The sequence below is a fragment of the Mustela nivalis genome (genome assembly GCF_964662115.1).
Source record: "Mustela nivalis genome assembly, chromosome: X".
Classification (NCBI taxonomy): domain Eukaryota; kingdom Metazoa; phylum Chordata; class Mammalia; order Carnivora; family Mustelidae; genus Mustela; species Mustela nivalis.
Window position 1 is genome coordinate 28,977,849 of NC_139040.1, and position 26,057 is coordinate 29,003,905.

The 26,057-nt window shown below is 45.4% G+C and overlaps 1 long non-coding RNA gene across 3 annotated transcripts; it reads left to right on the top strand.

Annotated features, from left to right (window-relative positions):
• Positions 1–9,848: 9,848 nt before the first annotated feature.
• Positions 9,849–22,854, top strand: LOC309855735. Of its 3 annotated transcripts, XR_014306963.1 has the most exons (5): positions 9,849–10,337; positions 11,909–12,061; positions 17,707–17,879; positions 21,453–21,523; positions 21,712–22,854. It is a non-coding gene; the product is annotated as an uncharacterized lncRNA (long non-coding RNA). The 3 variants fall into 3 exon arrangements; XR_014306964.1 differs by lacking the exons at positions 9,849–10,337; positions 11,909–12,061 and adding an exon at positions 15,235–15,313 and having other exon boundaries at positions 17,703–17,879; positions 21,712–22,850; XR_014306965.1 differs by lacking the exons at positions 9,849–10,337; positions 11,909–12,061; positions 17,707–17,879 and adding an exon at positions 20,413–20,431 and having other exon boundaries at positions 21,712–22,846.
• Positions 22,855–26,057: the final 3,203 nt, after the last annotated feature.

The window sequence follows — 26,057 nt, forward strand, 5'->3', positions numbered from 1 at the left end:
GAATTGCCTTGCCTTTTCCCCTTCCCTGAAAGGGCTTTAAAAATGTGGAGCCCTGGGCGCTTGGGTGCCTCAGTGGGTTAAGCCTCTGCCTTCAGCTCAGGTCATGGTCTCAGGGTCCTGGAATCAAGGCTCACATTGGGCTCTCTGCTCAGAAGGGAGCCTGCTTCCTCCTCTCTCTCTCTGCCTGCCTCTCTGCCTACTTGTGATCTCTCTCTCTCTCTGTCTCTCTCTGTCAAATAAATAAACAAAATCTTTTGAAAAAATTTTTTAAATGTGGAGCCCCAACTAAGGTATAATGAAAACCTGATATTTAAAGGCAGGAAACCTTCTCTTCCCTTCTAGTCATGTCCCTCACCCGCCCCCCAGCCCAGCAAAAACTAAATTAAAATTTAAAAGCTACCTATACTCAAAGGGGATTCAATGATCAGGAAAGGAATTTTATGGTAGGAAAGCAAAGGACACCAAGAAATTTGAGTGACCTTCACGATTGCCTCTTGGACAAGATCACTGAAGAGTTTCATCAATTTTCTGTTTCTTGACCAGTCATTTCATCTTTCACTTTCTTTTTATCTGTAGGCTTAAGCCTACTTCAAATAACCCAGTAGATTTCAAAGGTATCAAGCATTTCACATTCTTGGGAAGGTTTTTGATTGGCTGATAATGGAATCAGTTAGGTTTTATAACCACATTGTCAGTGTTTGCTTGCCTTGTTTCAACTTGATTATGAATTTTTTGAGGCCAGCAACTGTCCTCTCCTGTATTAATATGCAAAGAATCTTGTGGGCGCTTAATATATATTCAATGGATGATGATAAAAGATTTTAAAAATGGCATTCATTCGGTTCATGCATAATAGAAATAATACCTTCCCACAGAATTGTTTTGAGTTTCAGTTCCCAAACCATGACATGCTGTTGACTGCTTCCATATCTATGCCTGGAACCCTGAGTCTGGAATAACCATTCATTTCACATCCAGAATTTGTCTCCTGTTGGTTGGCAGGTGCCTGGTTTTCCAGAAAGATGCAATTCCTCACTAACTTACTCGTGAAGCCTGACTTGATCCACTCAATGGTAGATAAATATGGCTACTTAATGTTGAATGAATGAGCGTCTGGTATGGAATGAGAGCTGGATATACATTTGCTTGTTCATCTCTCTCCCCTTTTCTACTTACTCCTAACAATTTGCTCTTTAAGTGACTTGATACGGCTGCTTCTCTTTTTCTTCTTAAAGCCTTCCAAACTCAATTAGATAGGGACAGATAACACTCCAAATGGGAAACAGGGAGTGGACAATTGCTAACAATAATAGAATCTACAGAACAACACAACAACAACCAGGTAGCTTATTTCAAATATGAAAAAAATCGAGGGAAAATACTACCCATGAGTTCTTTGTGAAAAATTACTTGGCAATGTGAAATAAACTCAAATAAGAAATGAGTCAAAATAAAAAATTAAGAACTGACATTTTGCAGTAAGCCAATCTATTTTAAATGGAGGACTAAGACCAAACAATGACTATGTGACAGAATGAAACCATTATAAACCCTGACACAATAAAAACCCATTTGTTCATATGTTCATTAAATACATATCATTTAATACCTGCTCTGTGCCAGGCAATGTTGTAGGCAGTGTGGATACAGTCAAAAGGATAAAGTCTCAGTCTTCGTAAAACTTAGATTCTAATGGGAGAGACATATGATAAACATATATGCATATATTATCTAAATGTATAATATCAGTTAATAATGAATGTTGTGAAGAAAATAAACAGTGTTAAGGGATAGAGAACTACCAGGTGCCACTGTAAACAGTGTGGTCATGGAAGACCTCTCTGAAAAGATAATGTATGAGCAAAGAACAGAATAAGGGAAAGAGCTATGCATATATCTGGGAAAGGACATTCTAGGCAGTGGAACATGTCAATTCCCCTCAACCAAAGATCACCAGGAACATGCCCATAGTTGACAAGTTGGGTTTAGTATTCTTTGCAGGGAGGGAGAAGGCTCACCATAGGGAACTGTGGGGTTGTTTCAGTAAGAAGACATTAGAAAGAACCTATTGTAGTATTTGGGCAATTTAGGGGATGATCTAAGGAAAGGGGAGCTCCTTCTAGATCAAATGCTGTCAGAAAGCAGCACTGTATGATTGGGCATCTCAATAAATCTTATTTCTAGGGAAGGCAGAAGAGAGCAGGAATAAAGCTGTAATTGATAAAGTAGCAGTAACCCATTTTGACCAAGAGAGGGGATATCTGGTGTTTTCTGAGTGACACAGTGACCTTTTTTAAAAAAGTCTATGATTAGAAAAAATTACAAATTGGTCTTGTTTTGCCTTAGTTCAGTCTCCTAGTGACTTTGTCTTAGGTTAATGTTATGTCCAACAGAAGAACATGGCCTGAATGCCCTGCTAGCTTCCAGATATCAGGGCTGCCTCCCCTTCCCCATTCTCAAACAGCAAGTAAAAAGCTATAAGGAATAAAATTTAGAGGATGTGGAGGAAGTACAACAGTGTTCTTCTCATCTTCAACCAAAAATAGTCATTTAATACTGCATTATTATTGTGCATGACATATTTATATTGGGTTGGCGGCCCTGAGAATGCAGGAGGAACAATAAAATGGCCTCCAGGCCGCCATCTTCCCCTACCCAGGACTTTCCTGCCAGAAGAACATCTGTCAAGGACACATCACCCTGAGTAAACCAAACCCTATGCGAGAATCAGAAACTTAGCCACTTTGGGACTTTCTAACCCCCAACCTCTAACCTTACCAAATATGGTCATGAGCCCCTGCCCTGCCCTGGCCTAATAAAAGCTCACTCAACCCCTTCCCCCGCGCGACTTCCCTGACTCTCTTTTCCTGAGTCGCGGAACCTCGCCCAAGGGCGCCTTTAATAAACCTTGCCTTGCGCCTATCTCGCCTGGTGTCGTGTGTATCTCGCCTGTGAAACCTTACTTTTGGTGCCGAAACCCAGGAGGAGATTGAGCCCCCACTTCGGTGAGGAGGCTCTCTCCTGTCCCTATCTGGACCTGGACCTGCCTCTCCAAGCACCACTTCCGAGACTGTGGTGAGTTTCCCCTGATTCCGAGTCTCTCCGGAAAGCCCTGTCCAAATCGCGGCTGCATCAGGGCTGACCCCGCCGGTCACCAGGTGACCCCCGTGACTCCGGGAGTTGGGAGACGTCCTAACCTCCACGGCAGTCGATACAGTCTTTCCGCAACCCAGTGTTGGACGAGGGGACGCCTTCCTCCAGCCCTTGGATTGCCCAGCAACAAATCATGGGGACCTCCCAATCCAAATTCAACTCCAAAACACCCCTAGGGTGTCTACTGGCTAAACTTAAGACCCTGGAACTGGACCAGGACCTGCGAAAATGACGTCTCATACATTGCGGTACTGTTGCTTGGCCACAATACCGATTAGACAATTAGTCCCAATGGCCTTTGGAAGGCACGTTTGATTATCAGATTCTCATGGACCTAAATAACCTCGGCAGACACCAAGGCAGATGGGCAGAGGTCCCTTATGTTCAGGCTTTCTGAACCAGTGCCCTCGTCTACTCCTACCCCTCCCCACTCCTACCCCAACTCCTGGAAAAAACTTACCCCTTCCCATCCTGGTATTGCCCCCACCGACTCTCCCCTTTCATCTCCTTTGAGGCCAACCCCAATAACTACATAAAGGGATTCAAATATCTGGCCCAGGCCTATGACCTCACCTGGCATGACCTACATGTGGTCCAAACCACCACCCTCACCACAGAGGAGAGGGAGCACATTCAGGCTGCTGCTTGAGAACATGCTGATCAGGTCCATCCCCCTGATGCCACCATGCCCATTGGCACTCAGGTGGTCCCAGCTGTAGAACCCGGATGGGACTATCAGAATGGCCAAGGTGGCTGCTGGTGCCACAACCGCATGGTCCAGTGCCTCACTGCATGCGGGCAGCCTCCAACAAGGCCATCAATTATGATAAAATTAGGGAAATCATTCAGGAACCAAATGAAAACCCAGTCATATTTCTAAACAGACTTACTTAGGCGCTGACTCAATACACTCACCTAGACCCGGCCTCCCTGGCAGGGGCGACTGTTTTAGCTACCCACTTTATTTCTCAGTCAGCCACCAACATTAGAAAAAATTAAAGAAAGCAGAGGAGGGCCCTCAAAATCCCATTTCTGATCTGGTGAAAATGGCATTTAAAGTCTTTAACTCCTGAGAGGAGGCAGCGGAACTTAAGCACCAAGCCGGGCTCCAACAGAAGGTCCAACTGCAGACCCAAGCCCTGGTAGCAGCCCTGAGGCCAGCGGGTTCTGGGGGTCAACAGAAGGGAGCACCTAACTGTGCCCCTCCAGGGGCCTGCTTCAAATGCGGAGCCGAGGGATACTGGGCCCGTCACTGCCCCGATCCCAAAGCGCCTACTAGGCTGTGCCCTCAATGCTGCATGATGGGCCACTGGAAATCGGACCGCCCCAGCCTCGGGGGATCCCCGGTACCTCCACACGGGGGTGACCCTGAGACGGTAAGTCCCGCCTTCCAACTACTCGATGGGAGGATGATTGATGAGGCGCAGACTCGGAAATCCCTCTCACCCACACCAAGCCCAGGGTCACACTCCAGGTAGCGGGTAAGTCCATTTCCTTTCTGTTGGACATGGTGGCTACGTATTCCGTCCTGCCTTCCTACTTGGGTCCTACTCGTTCCTCCCCGGTTGCAGTCATTGGAATTGACGGTACTTCCTCCACTCCAAAGGCCACCCTCCCCCTCGCATGCAGCCTGGATGGATTCCCCTTCTCACACTCCTTCCTCATCATCCCTTCCTGTCCTGTTCCCCTACTAGGCAGGGACATCCTCCACAAGCTTCAGGCCACCATATGTCTCTCTCCCTCTCCTTTGACTTCTCACCTCATCCTTCCCCTACTCACCTCTGACTCACCCTCTATCCCGGACTGCCTCCCCTCTGTAGGCCTGCAGGTATGGGATATTTCAAGACCTGTAGTAGCAACCCACCACACCCCAGTTAAGACAGGACTCAAGTAAGAGTCTACATTTCCATCCCGCCCACAGTTCCCTGTCTTGATGACTCACCTGCGAGGACTTAAGCCTATTATGACCGCCTCCAGCAGCAGGGGCTCCTTATCCCCATTAACTCTCCATGCAACACCCCCATCCTTCCCATTAAAAAAACCCTCAGGAGCCTATCGCCTGGTACAGGACCTAAGACTCATCAATGAGGCAGTAGTCCCACTCCATCCAGTGGTTCCCAATCCCTACACCCTCCTTTCCAGTGTCCCCCCATGCACTACCCACTTCTCGGCCCTGAGTCTCAAAGACACATTCTTTACTATCCCCCTCTATCCAGACTCCTATTTTCTCTTTGCTTTCACCTGGGAGGACCCTGAAATACATATCTCTGGACAATTAACCTGGACGGTCCTGCCCCAGGGCTTCTGAGATAGCCCCCATATCTTTGGTCAGGCCCTGGCCACAGACCTCCAACAAGTGCACCTTCCCCTCCAACAGTGGACCTTCACGGCCAGCACTCTCCTCCAATATGTAGATGCTCTCCTCCTCTGCAGCCCCTCCCTCCCTTCCTCCCAGGAGGATACCGCCACTCTGCTCAATATCCTGGGCACCAAGGGATACCGAGTGACACCTTCCAAGGCCCAACTCTGTACTCCCTCAGTCACCTACTTGGGAATATTACTAACTCCCACTTCCAAATCCCTCACAGGAGATCGTATCTGCCTCCTACAAGATCTACAACCCCCTCAGAACGTGGAAGACGTACTGTCATTCCTAGGAGTGGGGGGGTTTTTTTAGACATTGGATTCCCAATTTTGCTATTCTGGCCCAGCCCTTATACCGGGCCGCCAAAGACACACCACAGGGACCTCTAACCGACCCAGGCTCTGTCAGACGCCTGTTCTACCAGCTCAGGAACCACCTCATTTCGGGACCGAGTCTGGCCTTGCCCAACCCTTCAAAGCCTTTTCATCTTTTCACAGACGAATGGTCTGGGCTGGCCACCAGCCTCCTGGCCCAACCAGCTGGTCCCACCTACGGGGCAGTGGCCTATCTCTCCAAACAACTAGATGTCACTGCCCAGGGATGGCAGCCCTGCCTCAGGGCCCTAGTGGCAGCCGCTTCTCTTACAAAGGAGGCCCTCAAACTTACCTTAGGACAGCCCCTCACGGTCTTCTCTCCCCATCGACTGGGAGACTTAGTCAGCCACAAGTCCTTGACACAACTCACTTCTTCCCGTCTTCAACTCTACCACCTGTTGTTCATAGAAAACCCCCAGGTCACACTCTGTCTCCCCTCACATAGATCCCACCACTCTCTTGCTGACACCCTCGTCTACCCTCACTCCTTCCCACTCCTGCTCTCAACTCCTGGAAGAATTTACTCACTCCCATCCAGGACTTTTGGATCGGCCACTGCCTGACCCGGATCACACTGTTCGTGGATGGGAGCTCCCTTATAGCATCGGATGGACGCAACACGCTGCCTATGCAGTGGTCACTCTAGACGCTGTCATAGAGGCAGCCCCTCTTCCCATTGGGACTACCTCTCAAAAGGCAGAACTTGTGGCTCTCACCAGGGCCCTTCACTTATCTAAGGGCCAATGGGTCACCATCTGTACTGACTCCAAATATACCTTCCTTATTATCCACACCCACTCTGTCCTTTGGCGAGAAAGGGGATTCCTCACGACCAAGGCAACCCCCATAATCAATGGGCCTCTCATTCCCAAACTTCTTGAGGCCCTCAATCACCCTACTGAGGTGGCTATCGTCCACTGCCATGGCCATCAGACCTCCAAGGACCCCATCTCTTTAGGGAGCAACAAGGCCAACCCTACTGCCCGATAAACGGCCTTAAACTCCTCACCAGACCCCCTCCTATTTCTCAACACTCCCTACAGTCCCTCGTACACTGATGAGGAGATTCGGGCCCTTGAGACATTAGGTGGCAGGTTAGGCGACAAGGGATGGTATTATGTCCAGGACAAAATTGCCCTCCCGATTGGCCTAATCCACACCCTCATTACTGACATCCACCAGTCCCTTCACATCGGTCCAAAGGCCTTATACCAATTTCTCCAACCTCTCTTTCGCCACCCCCTCCTCCAAAAGACCATTAAGGATGTACACCAGGCCCCCAAAACCTGTTCTGTGGTCAATGCCCAGGGTGGCCTCCGCAGACTGGGACCCACCCATCAGCTCCCTGGACACCTTCACAGGCTGGATCAAGGCATTCCCCACCGCTAGGGAAACAGCAGACGCGGTCACCACAATTCTCATCAAACACATTATCCCAAGATTTGGGCTCCCTGGAACCCTACAGTTGGACAACGGACCAGCCTTCATTTCCAGCAACACACAACAAGTCTCTGCGAGCCTCAGCATTACCTGGAAACTCCATATCCCCTATCATCCCCAGTCCTCAGGTAAGGTCGAGAGGGCCAATGGCCTCCTCAAGGAGCAACTCACCAAATTCACACTCGAAACTTGCCTCTCTTAGGCAACCCTTCTCCCACTAGCACTCACCCGACTCAGGGCCTCTCCTCGCGGACCATCAGGACTCAGCCCCTTTGAACTCTTGAACGGCAGGCCCTTCCTGCTCAATCACAACCTCCCTGCTTCTCCTCCACCCCTCCTATCCTATCTTCCCCATATGACCCTCCTAGGAGTCCTTTTAGGGCCCCATGGTGATGTGACCATCCCCGCCTCCAACAGCCTGGGTGGAGACTTCCCCCAGTCCCTAAACCCCGGGGGACCAGGTTCTTCTACCAGAATTTCACCCCAAATCTTTACAGCCCAGGTGGACTGGCCCCCATATTGTTATTCTTACAACCCCCATCATGGCAAAACGTCCGGGACACCACCCGTGGGTATACATTTCCAGCCTAAAGTGAGCTCCACCACAGGATGGCTGGACTTCCCAGACCCTACGGCTTACACGGTTGCAGATTTCCTACACCACTTTTCCTCACACTCCTCCTTCTACCCCCTCATAGCCGCCTCTCTGGTGACCCTGGTTTCAGGTGGTGCTTCTTCCTAGTGGAAACTTGGACTCATGGGAATACTACACGGTCTAGTCAGCTGGTCACCACAGATTGCCAGCCTGGAGGGTGCCAGCCCTAGCGGAAATGGCCATCCTCACTACCCCCCTCCCCCAATAGAAAAGGGCTGAATTACTTCCCCTGGTCATCAGGGTCTCCTTAGCATCTTCCTTAGTGGCCACCAGACTGGGCACTGCGGCCCTAGCCCACTCCATAGACGCTACCCAAGATTTATCTGAACAGCTCTGGACAGCTGTCGAGGCCTCAGCCGAGTCCTTGGCATCCCTACAGTGGCAGATTAACTCAGTGGCCCAGGTAGCTCTACAGAATCGAGGAGCCCTGGACCTTCTCACCGCGAACAACGGAGGAACCTGCATGTTCCTCAATGAAGAGTGCTGTTACTATATCAGTGAATCCGGTATAGTCGAAACCAATATTGACACCTTGGCAAAAGTCCGTGACTCCCTCCATAGCCAGCCCTGCCCCAGAGCAACCCTCTCTTAATGGCGGCTCTTCCCCTTGACGACCTGGCTCCTCCCGATCCTATGTCCTCTTATTCTCCTTTGCCTCTTATTACTAATCATCCCCTGTGTTCTTGGCTTCATTCAGGCTCGCATACGTGAGGTTTCCAGGGTCACTGTCATCCTGCATCCCTACTCCCGCCTGCCCACATCCGAGGAACCCTATGGCAATGCCCCCCTGCCAGCAGGAAGTAGCCAGATCTGAGTCGCTGCCCCTATTACACCAAAAAGGTCAGAATGTTGGGTCGGCGACCCTGGGAATGCAGGAGGAACAATAAAATGGCCTCCAGGCCGCCGTCTTCCCCTACCCAGGACTTTCCCGCCAGAAGGACATCTGTCAAGGACACATCACCCTGAGTAAACCAAAACCTATGCGAGAAACAGAAACCAGCCACTTTGGGACTCCCTAAACCCCAACCATTAACCTTACCAAATATGGTTATATGCCCCTGCCCTACTCTGGCCTAATAAAAGCTCACTCAACCCCTTCCCCTGTGCGACTTCTCCCACTCTTCTCTCCTGAGTGTGGAACCTCCCCGAGGGCGCCTTTGATAAACCTTGCCTTGGCCTATCGCCCCTGGTGTCGTGTATCTCGCCTGTGAAACCTTACAACTTATACTAAAACATTGTTCATTGTTTATCAGAAATTCAAATGTAAGTTGGTCTACTGTATTTTTTCTTTTTGCTAAATATGACAACACTATAATAAATACTCTGTCAGCTGAGTAGAAGTACCTTGACTACTTTGTGCTTTTTCCTCCCATTCCCCATTTGGATTTTTAATTCAGGGTAGACTCAGAAAAAAAGATGTGATTCGACTTCAGCCATTCCTATATATCATATATGTACATATATACACGTATATCTGCATATATTATGCATACATACATATATACACATATCCATGAGACACACTAAGTGCCCAATATTATAGAATATGTTACACAAAGAGACTCACAGAAAGCACCTGAAACACAACGGAACTGACTGTGTTGTTGATATGGCCATTCTGTGAAATGTACCTTGTGGCCAGTCATCCTTCCCCTCATTTCAAGTGTAAGGCTAAGACAAGCTCTGATCCGAACGAGACCCGCAAGAGTCTCCTGCGGAACTGGAAGGACGGTCGCTCCGAGCTCATTGCAGCAGCGGCGGCTTATTTACACGGATACACCACCCGTTTCACATGGGCTGGACGCCACGTAGCCCCGGGGAAGGGTTTTGCCGACGTACCCGGAACGCTTTCCACGTTTTTCTCAGCTTCGGGCGGTTGCGCAGGTGGCTTCTGGGAGCCAAGGCAACAGAGATTTTCCCAGGCTCCTGAGCGTGTTCCCTACTTTGGTGGCAACGATGGTTCCAGTGTCCCGCTCTGCGGTCCGGAGACGGAGACGTCGGGATCCGAGGGGAGGCGTCGCGGTTGTTCGAGAAAGAACACAGAGCCGGGCAAATCCGCCCGTGCGCCGTGGGGCCGCGGCTCTCGCTCGCACTCTTGCTGGCTGCGCGGGCCCCGGAATGGCCAGCGCCGTCAGGGGAGTGGTCCCGACCGAGCATCCGAGGATCCCCCACACCAGCCCTGCAGATCCCGTTTGCTTTCTCGCTCTCCAGAGAGGCGGTCTGCACACACGCCCCCCCCCCCCCCATCCCCCTGCCGCCAACTTCGCTTCTGCCTCCTGGTCCGCTCCCCGCGCCCCTCCGGGAGCGCCCGTCCGCGTGGCCTGACCTCCGGGACGAGGAGAGGGAGGAGGTGAGTGAGACGGACGCACCTTCGCCCCGAGGAGCCCGCCTGCCTTCTTCGTCCATCCCGCTAGCACTTGTCCCCTTTCTCCCTTCCTTGCGCCCATTTTCATCTTTTTCTTCAGTCTGCGCACCGCAGTCGCTTATTTGCCTCTTTCCAACCTTTAATGCTCGCTCATCCTTGGGCGCCCTCCTCCAGTGCCCCTGGTGTCCCATCACCTCCTTCCACCCCAACTCCGGTCCCCAGCATCGTAGCGGCGGTGAGCAGGGGTCGCAGATTTATGTGTAGCATTTATTCGCGTTATGTCTCATTCATGAGCATTATTCTCTACTGGACTGAGTTCGTGGGAATGAGGATTTTATTCATTACAGAATACACAGCGTCTAGCACTTAGTGAAGAGCTCAACCACGGTGGGTTGATTGAATGAGCAGATCGGTTTGAGATGATAACAGGATATGTAAACGGAAATTCTTTGTAGGTACTCGGGAAGGGTTGAGATTATGGTGATTTTTTTTTTAAGTACTTTCTATGCTCCAGCTGACAACCCCATGATCATGGGCTTTACCCACTGAGCGAGCCAGGCGCCTGGAAACGGGTTTAAATTGTAAAGTTAGAAGAACCTCCAAGAATGTTCTCTAAAAGAACATTCCTGTAGAGTGATTGGGTGAATGTAGAAAAAGTGATGTGCTCTAATGGAGATGAGTCTACCTAGAAAGATCTTGTTAAAAGGTGTCTCAATCTTGATCTTGAGAAATGAAGGGAGGGTGAGATTCAGTTTTCCTCTAATGTAAGTGAGTATTGGAGTGGAAAAGTAATTTAAGAAGAAGGAAAAGAGAACATTATGGTTATGTGAGTGTTCATTGAGTGTGTCATGTACTATACTAACGGCCTTCCTTGAATGTATTAAAAAATTTAGGGGTGCCTGGGTGGCTCAGTGGGTTAAGCCGTTGTCTTCAGCTCAGGTCATGATCTCAGGGTTGTGGGATCGAGTCCCGCATCGGGCTCTCTGCTCAGCAGGGAGCCTGCTTCCCTATCTCTATCTCTCTGCCTGCCTCTCCATCTACTTGTGATTTTTCTCTGTCAAATTAATAAATAAAATCTTTTTAAAAAATTAAAAATTTAAAAAACATTACAGGCATTGAGAGGTAGGTTGAAATTACAACAGCTGGGCGATGTCTTGATTCTTTTTCTTCCAGCAGTGGAGGTAATAAGGCATAGGAGGCTAGTCCCTGGATTCAGACTGCCCGAGTTTGAAGCCGTATTTTGCCACTTAATCCCTGTGTGGCCTTGAGTGTGGAGAGTTTCTCCAAGCTACTCCATGGTGCTGCTGCCTGGGCATCCATTTTGTTTGGCCAAGTGGCTTGCAGAGACCTTAAACCTAACACTAGCCACTCCCGACCCATGCAAGCACGTGCCCTAGATAGCAGCCCCAAGAGTCACAAGCAAATGTTAAGTTCCTGATAGGATTTTCCCAGTAGCCCTTGTGATCAACAGTCTCCCCTGCCTCCCAGTGCTTGTATGGTCCCTAAGATAAGGTCCCTGTGGGGCTTACCAAAACTGCACTTCTCTTTTGCTTTAGATTGACTGATCTCACCCTAAACTGGGAACTCAGAAGCACCACACCCGCAGACCCTAATGAAAGCGCATACCCCAGGCCCTGTCTCCATCTGCACTCTGCTTTGACCTCCTTGTGTGGCCTCTGGAGGCATTCCCTGTACTTCCTCCATGTCTTGTGAGTAATTAACTGCTCTATTTTAATTTCTCTTGTGGTCTGTTGTTGAACTTGGGCTCACCATCCAGCACCCTGTGCCCTACTTAACAAATGTTATTTGAATTCAGAGTCAAAACATCAGACAAATTACTTCACCTCTCTAGCTTCATTTATTCATCTATAGAAAGGGGATAAAAATAGTGCTGATATTTTTAGAGTTGTTGCAATGAGTTAGTACCTGGAACAGAATATACATTCCTGTTAGCTACTAGGGTTTCATGGCCGGGAGCAGAGAGTAAAAAGAGTTCTGAGTATACTGAAGACATACCTCTTCCAGTTCTATGTTTCATAAGGGTACTCTCAAATGTGTGTGCCAAACCAAATAGCTTCTTTTATTCATATATATATATATATATATATATATATACACACACACACAAAAAAAAGAAAAATCACAGCTTCATAGGTGCAACTTTATATATAGATATATATAAAGATATGTGTATATCTTTATATATGTGTGTGTGTATATATCTTTATATATGTGTGTGTGTGTGTGTGTGTGTGTGTGTGTGTGTTATATCTATATATAAAGTTGCACCTATGGGGCGCCTGGGTGGCTCAGTGGGTTAGACCGCTGCCTTTGGCTCAGGTCATGATCTCAGGGTCCTGGGATCGAGTCCCGCATCGGGCTCTCTGCTCAGCAGGGAGCCTGCTTCCTCCCCTCTCTCTCTCTGCCTGCCTCTCTGCCTACTTGTGATCGCTCTCTGTAAAATAAATAAATAAAAATCTTAAAAAAAAAAATCCTGTTTTAAAAAAAAATAAAGTTGCACCTATGAAGCTGTGATTTTTCTTTCTTTTTTTAAAAGATGTTATTTATTTATTTGAGAGAGAGCATGGTCCGGGGGTGGCACAGAAGGAGAGGGAGAAGTAGACTCTGCTGAGCTGGGAGCTCGACACAGAGCTTAATCCCAGGACCCCAAGATCATGACCCGAGCTGAAATCAGCTACTTAACCAACTGAGCCGCCTAAGCACCCCAACCAAATAGTTTCTTATTTTAGAATTCTAAAAGATGCAAGAACAGCTTGGGTGAGATTTGCGTTTGGGCATGACTTATCTTACTAGTGCAGATGAAACCAGGTAGCAACAGGGACTATTTTAATGGTCTCCTATTCACCTTGTTGGTCAGGGAGGGCTTTCCCTCCTAGGTTATAGGGAGGCCGAACACAGGACACCTGACACTGGGCAGATGAGATCCGTATGCTGGCAGAGTACTAAGACCCACCACTCAGGGATAATCTGGAACTGTGCCTGTTCCCTATGATGAAGAGGGTTGTTTGGCTAGGGGACCTCACGTACAGAGGCAGAGTGGGGAGAGAAATTTGCAGTTAGGTCAGTGGAGGCCTCGCTACTGGTTTTCCGAGATGTCAAAGCAGTACATAGTAGTGGGCTTTAATTTTAAGCCTTACGCCACAAGAGCTGCCACAAGAGCTGCGTGCCTTTACAGGCTGGCAGGCATCACTGGCCCCTGTACTCCTCATGTATTCCAAGAACTGTTACTTGTATGTTTATTTTTAGATTGCTCCTCAAAGTCGGAGACCTTCTGAGTCCCACTCTGCATAGTTCTAATACCTTTTCTCCTGAAGAAAGAAAGAAAGAAAGAAAGAAAGAAAGAAAGATAGATTTATTCAAACAATGAAACAAAATACATTTATTTGTAAGGATTTTTTGAAAAACCAAATGGAGACACAAGCAGCTAAATTTTGGAGCATTATGCCCCCCTTTTTTTCTTCTCAGTTTATGCATAACAACAAAACTTGAAACAGAAGGAATTACAAACAAAGAAAATTATTTTGGTGTCCTCCAAAGAGCTATAGACAATATACTTTTCCAAAAAGGAACTAAAGGGAAAGCATAGAGCGGGAACAGCCTTGAATCTCAATGAATATAACTTTCGTGACCTAGAACTTTTCTTTTCAGAACTCCCTTTATTGTTGTCTCCTTCTAGTGCTTCATTTTTTTTTTTAATTGTCTTTACTGATTCTTGGGTTTCTGAAAACTGAAGTGTTAACCAAATTGAAATAGACTTCTTCCTCTCATAACTATGTATAAACAAATGAAGTTATTTCCAGGTGTAAAACTGTTTGTGTCACATATTGCAGAAGACAAAATAAGCAACTAGGAGCTATGTAATGTGTGAGGCAGAAGAAATGCACCTGACAGCTTCCCAGGTTTCATTTCTAGCCTGGTTGCTTAGGCTGACTGCAGTCTGGACCATTTGCACTATCAGAACATCAGATCCTAAGTGTTGAGTTTACATTTATGCCAAGTTTTTATTAATTTAAAGTTTAAAATGTAAAGGGAAAATAGAACTTAAAGGGACCTATCAGATTAGAGACATATATGCAAGCACCTTACAATCTAGCCACTGAGTTAACAATTTGCATGCCAATATCTTCTAGGAGATTAGAGTGAGAGAGGATTGAAGATTTGGGAGCTCCTAAAGTATGAAGACTATTTCCAGAGAATCCTTGTTGTAGACTGAATTGTGTCCCCCCTCCCCACCCCGGATTCAAATTTGAAGCCCTAATTTTCGAAGTGACTATATTTAGCAGTAAAGCCTTTAGGGGCACCTGGGTGGCTCAGTTGGTTAAGCATCTGCCTTCCGCTCAGGTCTTGATCCTGGGGTCCTGGGATTGAGGCCAGCATCAGCCTCCCTTCTCAGCTGGGAGTCTGCTTCTCCCTTTTTTACATGTGCGCACACTTGCTCTCTTTTTCTCTCTCTCATATGAATAAATAACATCTTAAAAATGAATCTTTAAAAAAAGAATTAGGGGCACCTGGGTGGCTCAGTGGGTTAAAGCCTCTGCCTTCAGCTCAGGTCATGATCTCAGGGTCTTGGGTTGGAGCCCCACATCAGGCTCTCTGCTCAGCAGGGAGTCTGCTTCCTCCTCTCTCTCTCCCTGCTTCTCTGACTACTTGTGATCTCTCTGTCTCTATCAAATAAATAAATAAAGTCTTTTAAAAAAAGAATTAAAAGAGGTAATTCAGGTTAAACGAGGTCATAAGGCTGGAGCCTGAATTCAGTAGGACTGATATCCTTAGAATAGGAAGTGATACCAGATATCTACCCCCCACCTTCTTGTGTGTGCACAGAGGAAAGGCCATGTAAGGACACAGGGAAAAGTTGCCAATCTACAGGCCAAGAGAAGAGGTCTACCAGAATTCAGTTCTGATGGCACCTTGATCTTCATCTACTAACCTCCAGAATGGTGAGAAAATAAAGGCCACCCAGTATGTGATATTTTGTTATGATATTCTTTTACTTTACAAAATAGAAAAAAAATCATTTAAAAAAAAAACGTGGAACATATGTAAGAATTAAAACATGTTGCCAGTGGATTTTAGCTAAATGTTTTCTTTAAATTATAATTCATGGGGTGCTAATTTCTTCTTCATAGAAGGGTTCAGTGTTAATGATACATATCTATTATTTTGAATTTCTCAGCTAACTCAGTAGCAGATTGCTTGTCATATTTTAGCATTACAAAGGGATTTCTTAAAATGAATATACCAGTATGGCTTGGTTTAGTTAATTTTCCTAACATCAGTAGTCTCTGAAGGCTTAATGCTGCTGCTTTTTCCTTCTTTCTTCCTTGGTGCTATTCATAAGCATTTTTTTCCCTCTCCTCTATTTTTATCCCCCCTCAGTGATCTTTATGTCTAACATGGGCTTCGAACTCACCACCCTGAGATCAAAGGTTGTGTGCTGTACTGACTGAGCCAGCCAGACCCCCTACCTCTCATCTATTTCTGGGTCTACTTTAGGTTGAGTTGAAACAATGTGCTTTGACAGAATTTGTAATTTGTGACAGGGTGATAAAGGATTATCAAAAACTTTTTTCTTTCTTTTTTTTTTTAAAGATGTCTTTATTTATTTATTTGACAGAGAGGGAAATCACAAGTAGGCAGAGAGGCAGGCAGAGACAGGGAAGCAGGCTCCCTTCTGAGAAGAGAGCCCGATGTAGGCCTCCATCCCAGGACCCTGAGACCATGATCTGAGCTGAAGGCAAAGGCTTAACCCACTGAGCCACCCAGGCGCCCCAGAAACTTGTTCTTACAGGGCACCTGACCAGCTCAGCTGGTGGAGCATGCAACTCTTGATCTCAGGATTGTAAATTCAAGCCCCATGTTGGGCATAGAGCAAACTTAAAAATAAAATCTTCTAAAAACAAACTGGGGGCTCCTGGGTGGCTAAGTTGTTAAGCATCTGCCTTTGGCTCAGGCCATGATCCCAGGGTCCTGGCATTGAGCCCCACATCGGGCTTCCTGCTCAGTGGGGAGCCTGCTTCTCCCTCTCCCTCTGCCTGCCACTCTGCCTACTTGTGCTTTCTAGCTCTCTGTCAAATAAATAAATAAAATCTTTTAAAAAATAAAAATAACAAACCAGAAAACTTTTTCTTAAAAGAAATGATTTTAAGAACCTGAAATCAGGGGCGCCTGGGTGGCTCAGTGGGTTAAGCCGCTGCCTTCGGCTCAGGTCATGATCTCGGGGTCCTGGAATCGAGTCCCATATCGGGCTCTCTGCTCAGCAGGGAGCCTGCTGCCTCCTCTCTCTCTGCCTGCCTCTCTGCCTACTTGTGATCTCTCTCTGTCAAATAAATAAATAAAATCTTTAAAAAAAAAAAACCCTGAAATCATAGAATTTGAGTTGGAAGAAACCCTAAAAATAATGTTATAGGCAATACCTAAATTATTCCGGATATGATCTCCAGAAGAAAAGATTATATGATATGGAAATTCCCTTTTTAACTATTTTGGAATTTTAATAATACTCATTTTCAGAATTCTCTACAACAGAATGAAATCTCTTTTTCCTGTAGTGTGTTAGCTTCTTGCTCTGGGGAGAGAATGGTTGCTGCTCTACCCTATGTCCTTGCAATCATGAGGTCTTCCTTCAGTCTTCCCATCTCTAGTTTTTTCTCCATCTTTCCTTATAGTTTCCTGTATTTGCCCTGTGGTTTCATTCTGAAAAGATAAATCACTTTTTTTTTTTCTTGAGCAGTGTCCACAGCAAAACTAAGCACAAAATACAGCGAAATCCCACATACTCCCTGCCCCAAACATGGACAGCCCCCTTAACTGTCAGCATCCTTCACCAGAGTGGTACTTCCGTTACAGTCGGCGAAACCTACACCAACACGTCATAATCACCCAAAGCCCATAGTTTACGTTAGGAATCGTTCTTGGTATTATACATTCTGTGGGTTTGGAACAGCTGTATAATGTGCTCACCATTATACTATCATACACAAGAGTCTGACTACCTTAAAAAGTTTTCTGCTCTGCCTATTCATTTCTCTCTACCCTCCAACCACTGACCATTTTACTGTCTTCACAGTTTTGTCTTTAGTAGGATGCCGTATAGTTGGAACCATATAGTATGTAGGCTTTTCACATTGGCTTCTTTCACTTAGCAATATGCATTTACGATTCCTCCATGGATTTTTTGTTGTTGTTGTTGCTCAAGTATAATTAACATATTGTATTATGTTAGTTTTAGGTGTACCATATAATGACTCAGCAATTTTACTTATCACTCATCTCAGTGGGTGTACTCTTTTTTTTATTTTTAAAAGATTTTATTTATTTATTTGACAGAGAGAGACACAGCAAGACAGGGAACACAAGCAGGGGGAGTGGAAGTGGGAGAAGCAGGCTTCGTGCCGAGCAAGGAGCCAGATGCGGGACTCGATCCCAGGACCCCAGGATCGTGACCTGAGCTGAAGGCAGATGCGTAGGCAGATGCGTAACAGACTGAGCCACCCAGGCGCCCTGGTGAGTGCACTCTTAATCCCCTTTATCTATTTCATCCACTCCCCTACCCACCTTCTCTATGGCAATTACAGTTTGTTTTCTGTATTTCTTTTTTAAGATTTTATTTTTAAGTAATCTCAACATCCAGTGTGGGGCCCAGACTTAAAGCCCCAAGGTCCAGAGTTGCATGCTGCACTAACTGAGCCAGCCAGGAGCCCCCGCTCTCTGTATTTAAGAGTCTGGTTTTTTGTCTGCCTCTTTTTTTCTTTGTTCACTCTGTTTAATTTCTTAAACTGCACATATGAGTGGAATCATATGGTATTTGTTTCTCTCTGACCTATTTCACTTAGCATTATACCCTCTAGGTCTGTCCATGTTGCAAATGGCAAGATTTCATTCTCTTTTATGTTTGAGTAATACTCCATAGTGTATGTGTACGTATATGTATGTGTGTGTATATACACACATACACACTTACATGCACGACATCTTTATCCATTTGTCATTGGACACTTGGGCTGTTTCCATAGCTTGGCTATTGGAAATAATGCTGCAATAAACACAAGGGTGCACATATGTTTTCTAGTTAGTGTTTTTGTTTTCTCTGGATAAAAATGGTGGAATTACTGGATCATTTGGTAATTCTATTTTAAATTTTTTTTCTTTTAAGTAGGCTCCACTCAGTGCACTCATGACCCTGAGATCAAGACCTGACCTGAGACCAGGAGTTAGACACTAAACTGACTCAGCTACCCAGGTGCTCCTCTATTTTTAATTTTTTTATGAACCTCCATACTCTTTTCCATAGTGGCTATACCAGTTTGCATTCCCACCAACAGAGCATGAGGGTTCTTTTTTCTCCACATCCTTACCTGAATTTGTTATTTCTTGTGTTTTTATTCTAGCCATCTGACAGGTATAAAGTGATACCTCATTGTGGTTTTAATTTGCACTTCCTGATGATGAGTGATGTGGACATTTTTTCATGTGTCTGTTAACCATCTGGATGTCTTCTTTGGAAAAATATCTGTTCAGGTCCTCTGCCCATTTTTTAATTGGATACTCATTTTTTTGGTGTTGAATTGCTTGAGTTCTTTTTTTTTTTTTAAGATTTTATTTTTAAGTAATCTCTATACCCAGTGTGGGACTTGAACTTAGAACCCCTAGATGAAAGGTCACATGCTCTACTGACTTAGCCAACCGGGCACCCCAAGTTCTGTGAGTTCTTTATATATTTTGGAATATTAACCCATTATCAGATCATTTGCCAGTGTCAGAGAGGCTACTGCCTGTGTTATCTTCTAGGATTTTTATGGTGTCAGGTCTCACATTTAAGTCCTTTATCTATTTTGAGTTTATTTTTGTGGATGATGTAAGAAAGTGGTCTAGTTTCATTGTTTTGCATGTAGCCAATCAGTTTTCCCAACAGCATTTGTTGAGGTGATTGTCATTTCTCCATTGTATATTCTTGCCTACTTTGTCATAGATTAATTGACCATAAAAGTGTGGGTTTATGTCTGGACTCTCTACTCTGTTCACCTGATTCATGTGTCTGTTTTTATGCCACTACCATACTATTTTGGTTACTATAGCTTTGTAGTAGATCTTGAAATCTGGGACTGTGATACCTCCAGCTTTGTTCTTTTTCAAGATTCCTTTGGCTGGTTGGAATTCTTTTGTGGTTCCCTACAAATTTTAGGATTATCTGTTCCAGTTCTGTGAGAAATGCTGTTGGTATTTTGCTAGGGGTTGCATTAAATCTATAGATTGCTTTAGGTTGAATGCTCTTTTTAACAGTATTTGTTCTTCCAATCCATGAGCATGGGCTGCCTTTCCATTTGTTTGTGTCATATTCAGTTTCTTCATCAATGTTTTATAGTTTTCAGAGTTCAGGTCTTTCACCTCCTTACTTAAGTTTATTCCTAGGAGGGGCGCCTGGGTGGCTCAGTTAAAGCCTCTGCCTTTGGCTCAGGTCATGATCCCAGGGTTCTGGGATTGAGCCCCATATCGGGCGCTCTGCTCAGCACGGAGCCTGCTTCCCTTCCTCTCTCTGCCTGCCTCTCTGCCTACTTGTGATCTCTGTCTGTCGTATAAATAAAAATTTAAAAAAAGTTTATTCCTAGGTATTTTATTATTTTTAGTGCAATTATAAATGGAATTGTTTTCTTAATTTCTCATTCTGCCACTTCATTATTACTGTGTAAATGCACTGGATTCCTGTTGTGTGAGTTCTTACTGAATTCATTTATTCATAAAAGGCAGATTTTCCTTGTGTACTGTGGTGTCTGATGCAATGCATCCTGAACAAACTAGCAATTCGCTAGTTTACTCTAATGACTAAACATGGTCTGGTGTGTGTGGTCTTTCTCATCTTCTAGTATCTTTAAGGATGAATCCTAAGACTTGGACGCTTGTAATAAAGGAATTTTCTTTTAACCCCAGGTGTCTCTGGATTGGTGACATACACATATTTGTCAACATTTCCAGTAGGTGGAGAGGCAGGTGTTTGAGTTCTGTTGTGTACAGCTTTGAACTAAGACTGGAGTTCCTTTCTGGGTGCCTCTTTCTGAAAGGTATAGCAGTTATTGGATAACTGGCTTTTTGTTCTTATGTTCTCTTTGGAATGTAACAATAAAAATATTTTTTTAAACCAAAAAAATGGAAAATAGGCACCCCTGTTAGTTGTTGTTTTAAAGTCTATTTTGTCTGGGGCCCCTGCTGGCTCAGTTGGTAGGATGTGCAACTCTTGATCTTGAGGTGATGAGTTCAAGCCCTATGTTGGGCATATAGATTACTCAAAATTTTTAAAAATTTTTTAAAATAAAGTCTATTGTCTGATATAAGTATTGTTACCTCAGCTTTCTTTCCACCTCCATTTCCACAGTAAATCTTTTTCCATCCCTTCACTTTCAGTGTGCATGCCATTAGGTCTGAAGTGAGTATCTTGTAGGCAGCATTGAAAATATCAATCTTACAGGGCTCCTGGGTAGCTCAGTTGGTTAAGTGTCCGACTCTTGATTTTGACTCAGGTCATGATCTCGGGGTTTAGGATCGAGCCCTGCATTGTGCTCTGCATTAGGCAGAAAATCTGCTTGGGATTCTCTCTCTCTCTCTCTGCCCCTTCCCCCCTTCTCTCTGTGTCTCAAATAATAAACTAAGTCTTTTTAAAAAAGATTTATTTATTTATTTGACAGACAGAGATCAAAAGTAGGCAGAGAGGCAGGCACGGGGTTGGGGGGGGCACAGGCTCCCTGCTGAGATTATGACCTGAGCTGAAAGTAGAGGCTTAACCCACTGAGCCACCCAGGTGCCCCAATAAACTAAGTCTTAAAAGAAAATATAAATCTTACATGTTGCTTTCAGTTTGAATAGTGTTTTGTAAATGCTAAAGCATGCAAATGTAAATGATTATTATGTTATTTTGAAGGTGGTACACTCTTGAACTGTACCTTTACAAAGTTATTCCAGTGTTTGCTTTTAATGTTCTTAGACAACCGGGGTCATTACTGAAATTTTTTGATTCTGTATTTTTATACTCCGTGATTCACGGTTTATCAGTTTTCTGATTCTTACAACCGTCTTCTTCAAATTCAGCTCTGATGAACACACACCAGTGGAGGACGATGAGCCAAAGAAAAGCACCAGTTCAGCTTCTACTTCAGAAGGTACTTTTTAAACTACTACAGAGCTGCTGTATTGAGAAGTTGAAAAAAATGTTTATAGTCCAACAGTAGACTTTGCTTTTACAAATCAAGTTGCCTGTCATCTGTTCTTTTTCAGTATTTCAGATACAGTAAAATTGATAATCGTAATACTTGCCTAGAAGTTAATTTTGTATTTGTACTTCATGTAGAAGAAAAGAAGAAGAAGAAGAAGTCTAATCATTCAAAAGAGAGGTCCAAGAAAAAGAGAAAGAAGAAATCCTCTAAAAGAAAACACAAGAAGTACTCTGATGACAGCGACAGTGACTCTGACTCTGACTCAGACTCCAGTGGTAAGAAGGCCGGCATCGCTCTGCAAGCCTGGCTTCAAAACTCGTTTTACTTCGTAGAACTGATTTCAGAGGAAGGTTAAGGACAGTAGCCGAGAGGTGCTGAGCGCTGGCCGTCTCGGTGCCAGGAGCCCCACTAAGCGCTGGGTGTTCTCAGTGCTGTTCAATCCACACGTGGCTCCAGACTACGTCTTAGAGATGGGGAAACAGGGCACAGAGCAGGTTGTGACACCGCACTCAGGCCCACTCAGCTGAGATGCAGACCCGAGCGCTGTGACCCCAAATGGGTGTTGTCCAGCCGTAAGGGGCACGTCATGCGGCAAACCGAACCGAGGCGGGGTCGGGCCGGGAGACGTGCGGCAGCAGAGCCAGCCCCATGGGGCTGCTTCAGGCCTGGGGAGCAGCTCTCTTGTGTCGTCCTCACACTCAGCGGGCACCTCTGTGCCATTTTCCAAAAGTGACACCGCAGAGGACCCCCTGCCGGCTGGCAGCTGATTTATGGAGGACACCCCTCCTCCCAGTGGCATGGTGCCTCACAGAAAGCCACCTTTTGTGCCTTCTCCTGGCCGATGATTGACAGGATGATTGACCCCCTGCCTCTGGGGACATTGCATAAAGGTGTCTTTTCCCCTCATGTCACTGGGGTTTCCTGGCTCCTGTTGTTGCTTTTCTTCCTCACTGCTGGAAGAGTAAACTACCTTTTTTTTTTAATAAAGATTTATTTATTTTGGAGAGCGTGTGCAGGTGTGCAGGTGGGAGGGAGGGGCAGACGGAGAGAATCTGGAGCTGACCTCCCCACTGACCATGGAGCCTGACAACAGGGCTGGATCCCGCAGCCCATGAAATCGTGACCTGAGCTGAAATGAAGAGGCAGCCGCTTAGCCGATGGGGCCACCCAGGTGCCCCTGATGAACTTTCTGAGAGCACAGATGTGAGCACATCTGTCCCCTACTTAAAAGTCCTTCAGCAGCTCTCTGTCGTGTTCAGGGTGAAGTTCGGACCCTGACTGATCCCTCTCTGATCGCACATGCCCTCTCCCTCTTGCAGCATCCTCTTATCCCGAGAACGACTGTCTCCTCAGTCTTCCATGTTCTTTCTCTTGCTTCTGTGACTTGATACAGAGTCCATCTGCCTGCAGTGCCAGTCTCTCCCTGCATACGGCTTGGCTTACTCTCCTCAACAGTGGGCATGCAGTACTTTCGTAACAAAACTGATTTTGTTTTATTTTTACTTTTTGAAAAAATTTTATTTATTTATTTGACTGAGAGAGCATGCAAACAGGGGGAGCAGCAGGCAGAGGGAGAAGCAGGCTCCTCGCTGAGCAGGGGGCCCAACATGGAGCTCAATTCCAGAACTCTGGGATCAGGACCTGAGCCAAAGGCTGACACTTAACAAACTGAGCCACCCAGGTGCCCCAAAAGAAATGATTTTTTTTTTAAGATTTTAGTTATTTGACAGAGAGTGAGTGAGCATGAGCAGGGGGAGCAGCAGGCAGAGGCAGAGGGAGAAGCAGGCTCCCAACTAAGCAGGGGAACCCGATGTAGGGCTCAATCCCAGGACCCCAGGATCATGACCTGAGCTGAAGGCAGACACTTAACCGACCGACTGAGTCACCTAGGTGCCCCAGTAAGATTGATTTGTAAAAGAACTAGCTTAAGAGTCACCATTCCTGAAGCACCCTTCCTAAGCAAGCTGGCCTGATTATGAGACTTCTCTGTACGCCCAGAGCACCCCCATGCTTCCCTGTATCACTCCAGATTCCGATTATTTCTTTACCTCTGTCTCCTCTATTAGACTGAGTGTCCCTGACCCCAAACACATAAGTTATTTTTCTTTTCATTATGAAAATACTCGGGAAAGCAAAGGGGATAGTATAAGTAATACCATATACTTACCACTCAGGTTAGACATTTGTTAGCATTTTGACATAGTTGTTTCAAATATGAGTTTTTTGCTAAGGTAGCCAAAGTAAATTATAAATATACTTTGATGCTAAATATCTCTATATGCAGGTCTTTAAAAAAAAAAAGACATTTTCCTACTTAACTACAATACCATTATCTCACCCAGTAGATTAGCCCTGGGTGTTGTGGGCCACAGGGACACCAGAATAACCCATCTCCATTTGGGTTCCAGGACACAAATGACATTATAGGGTCAATCTGAGATTATGATGACAGCATGACCCACGGCGATGGGAGTCATATTTCTGAGAATTAAGACTTTCTGATGTCTCCAACACTTGGCCCTCCTATTCTTAAACCTTCAGTTAGAAAAGAGGGATTTGTTTGGTATATTGAATAGTTAATGTCTTAATAGAAAAACACAGCATACCAATTTATATGCTATTGAGATTTTAAACCACAATGGAGGAGAAGCTTTTTCATTGTTGCTGAAATATCTTAGGAAAGTTCATACTGCACTCCCTTCATTCAGCTCACCCTTAGTGAGCGTGAACTATGTGCCAAGCTCTGGTCTAGGCCTATTGCTTTGTTTTTATTCTCCCACTTTTAATGTTCTTTTTTTTTAAAGGTTTTATTTATTCATTTGACAGAGAGAGAGAGAGAGAGGGAACACAAGCAGGGGGAGTGGGAGAATGAGATGTTCCCTTTTGAACATCTCATTAAGGATGAGATGTTTTCCTATCTTAGGTTTCCTATATTAGGAAAAGATGTTTCCCTATCTTTTTAAAATTTAAATTCAATTTAATTAACATACAGTGTATTGCTAGTTTCAGAGGTAGGTTTAGTGATTCATCACTTACATACAACACCCAGTGTTCATTACATCAAGTGTCCTCCTTAATGCCCCTCACCCAGTTACCCCGTTGCACTCCATCTCCCCTGCCAGCAACCCTCAGTTTATTCTATAGTTAAGAGTCTCTTCATGATTTGTCTCCCTCTCTGTTTTACTCCTATACTTATTTTCATTTTTCCTTCCCTTCCCCAATGTTCATCTGTTTTGTTCTTTAAATTACACATAAGAGTGAAATCATATGGTATTTGTCTTTTTCTGATTGACTTATTTTAATTAGCATAATACCCTCTAGTTTCATCCATGTCACTTGAAATGGCAAGATTTCATTCTTCTTGATGGTTGAAGTCATACTCTGTTGTATGTGTATGCCACATTTTCTTTCTCCATTCATTTGTCAGTGGACATCTGGGCTCTTTTCATATTGTGGCTATTACGGACATTGCTGCTATAAACATTGGGGTGCAGGTGCCCCTTCGGATCACTGCATTTGTATCTTTGGGGAAAATACCCAGTAGTGCGATTGCTGAATTGTAAGGTAGCTCTATTTTTAACTTTGTGAGGAGCCTCCATGCTGTTTTCCAGAGTGGCTGCACCAGCTTGCATTCCCACCAACAGTGTAGGAGGGTTCCCCTCTCTCCACATCCTCTCCAACATCTGTCGTTTCCTGGCTTGTTAATTTTAGCCATTCTGACTGGTGTGAGGTGGTATCTCATTGTGGGTTTGATTTGTATTTCCCTGATGCCAAATGATGTTGAGCATTTTTCCATGTGTCTGTTGGTCATTTGGATGTCTTCTGCCCATTTCTTTTTTTTTTTAAGGATTTTATTTGTTTATTTGACAGAGATCACAAGTAGGCAGAGAGGCAGGCAGAGAGAGAGGGGGAAGCAGGCTCCCTGCCGAGCAGAGAGCCCGACGCGGGGCTCTATCCCAGGACCCTGGGATCATGACCTGAGCCGAAGGCAGAGGCTTTAATGCACTGAGCCACCCAAGCGCCCCCAGAATCCTTTTATCTTGATGAAGTCCCAGTAGTCATTTTTGCTTTTGTTTCTCTTGCCTTTGGAGACAATGTCAAGCAAGAAGTTGCTGTGGCTGAGATCGAAGAGGTTGCTGCCTGTGTTCTCCTCAGGGGTTTTGTGGATTCCTGTCTCACATTTAGGTCTTTCATCCATTTTGAGTCTATTTTTGTGTGTGGTATAAGGAAATGGTCCACTTTCATTCTTCTGCATGTGGCTGTCCAATTTTCCCAGCACCATTTGTTGAAGAGGCTGTCTTTTTTCCGTCGGACATTCTTCCCTGCTTTGTCAAAGATCAGTTGACCATAGAGTTCAGGGTCCATTCCTGGGTTCTCTGTTCTGTTCCATTGATCTGTGTGTCTGCTTTGTGCCAGTACCGTGAGATCTTGATGATTACAGATTTGTAATAGAGCTTGAACTCCGGAATTGTGATGCCTC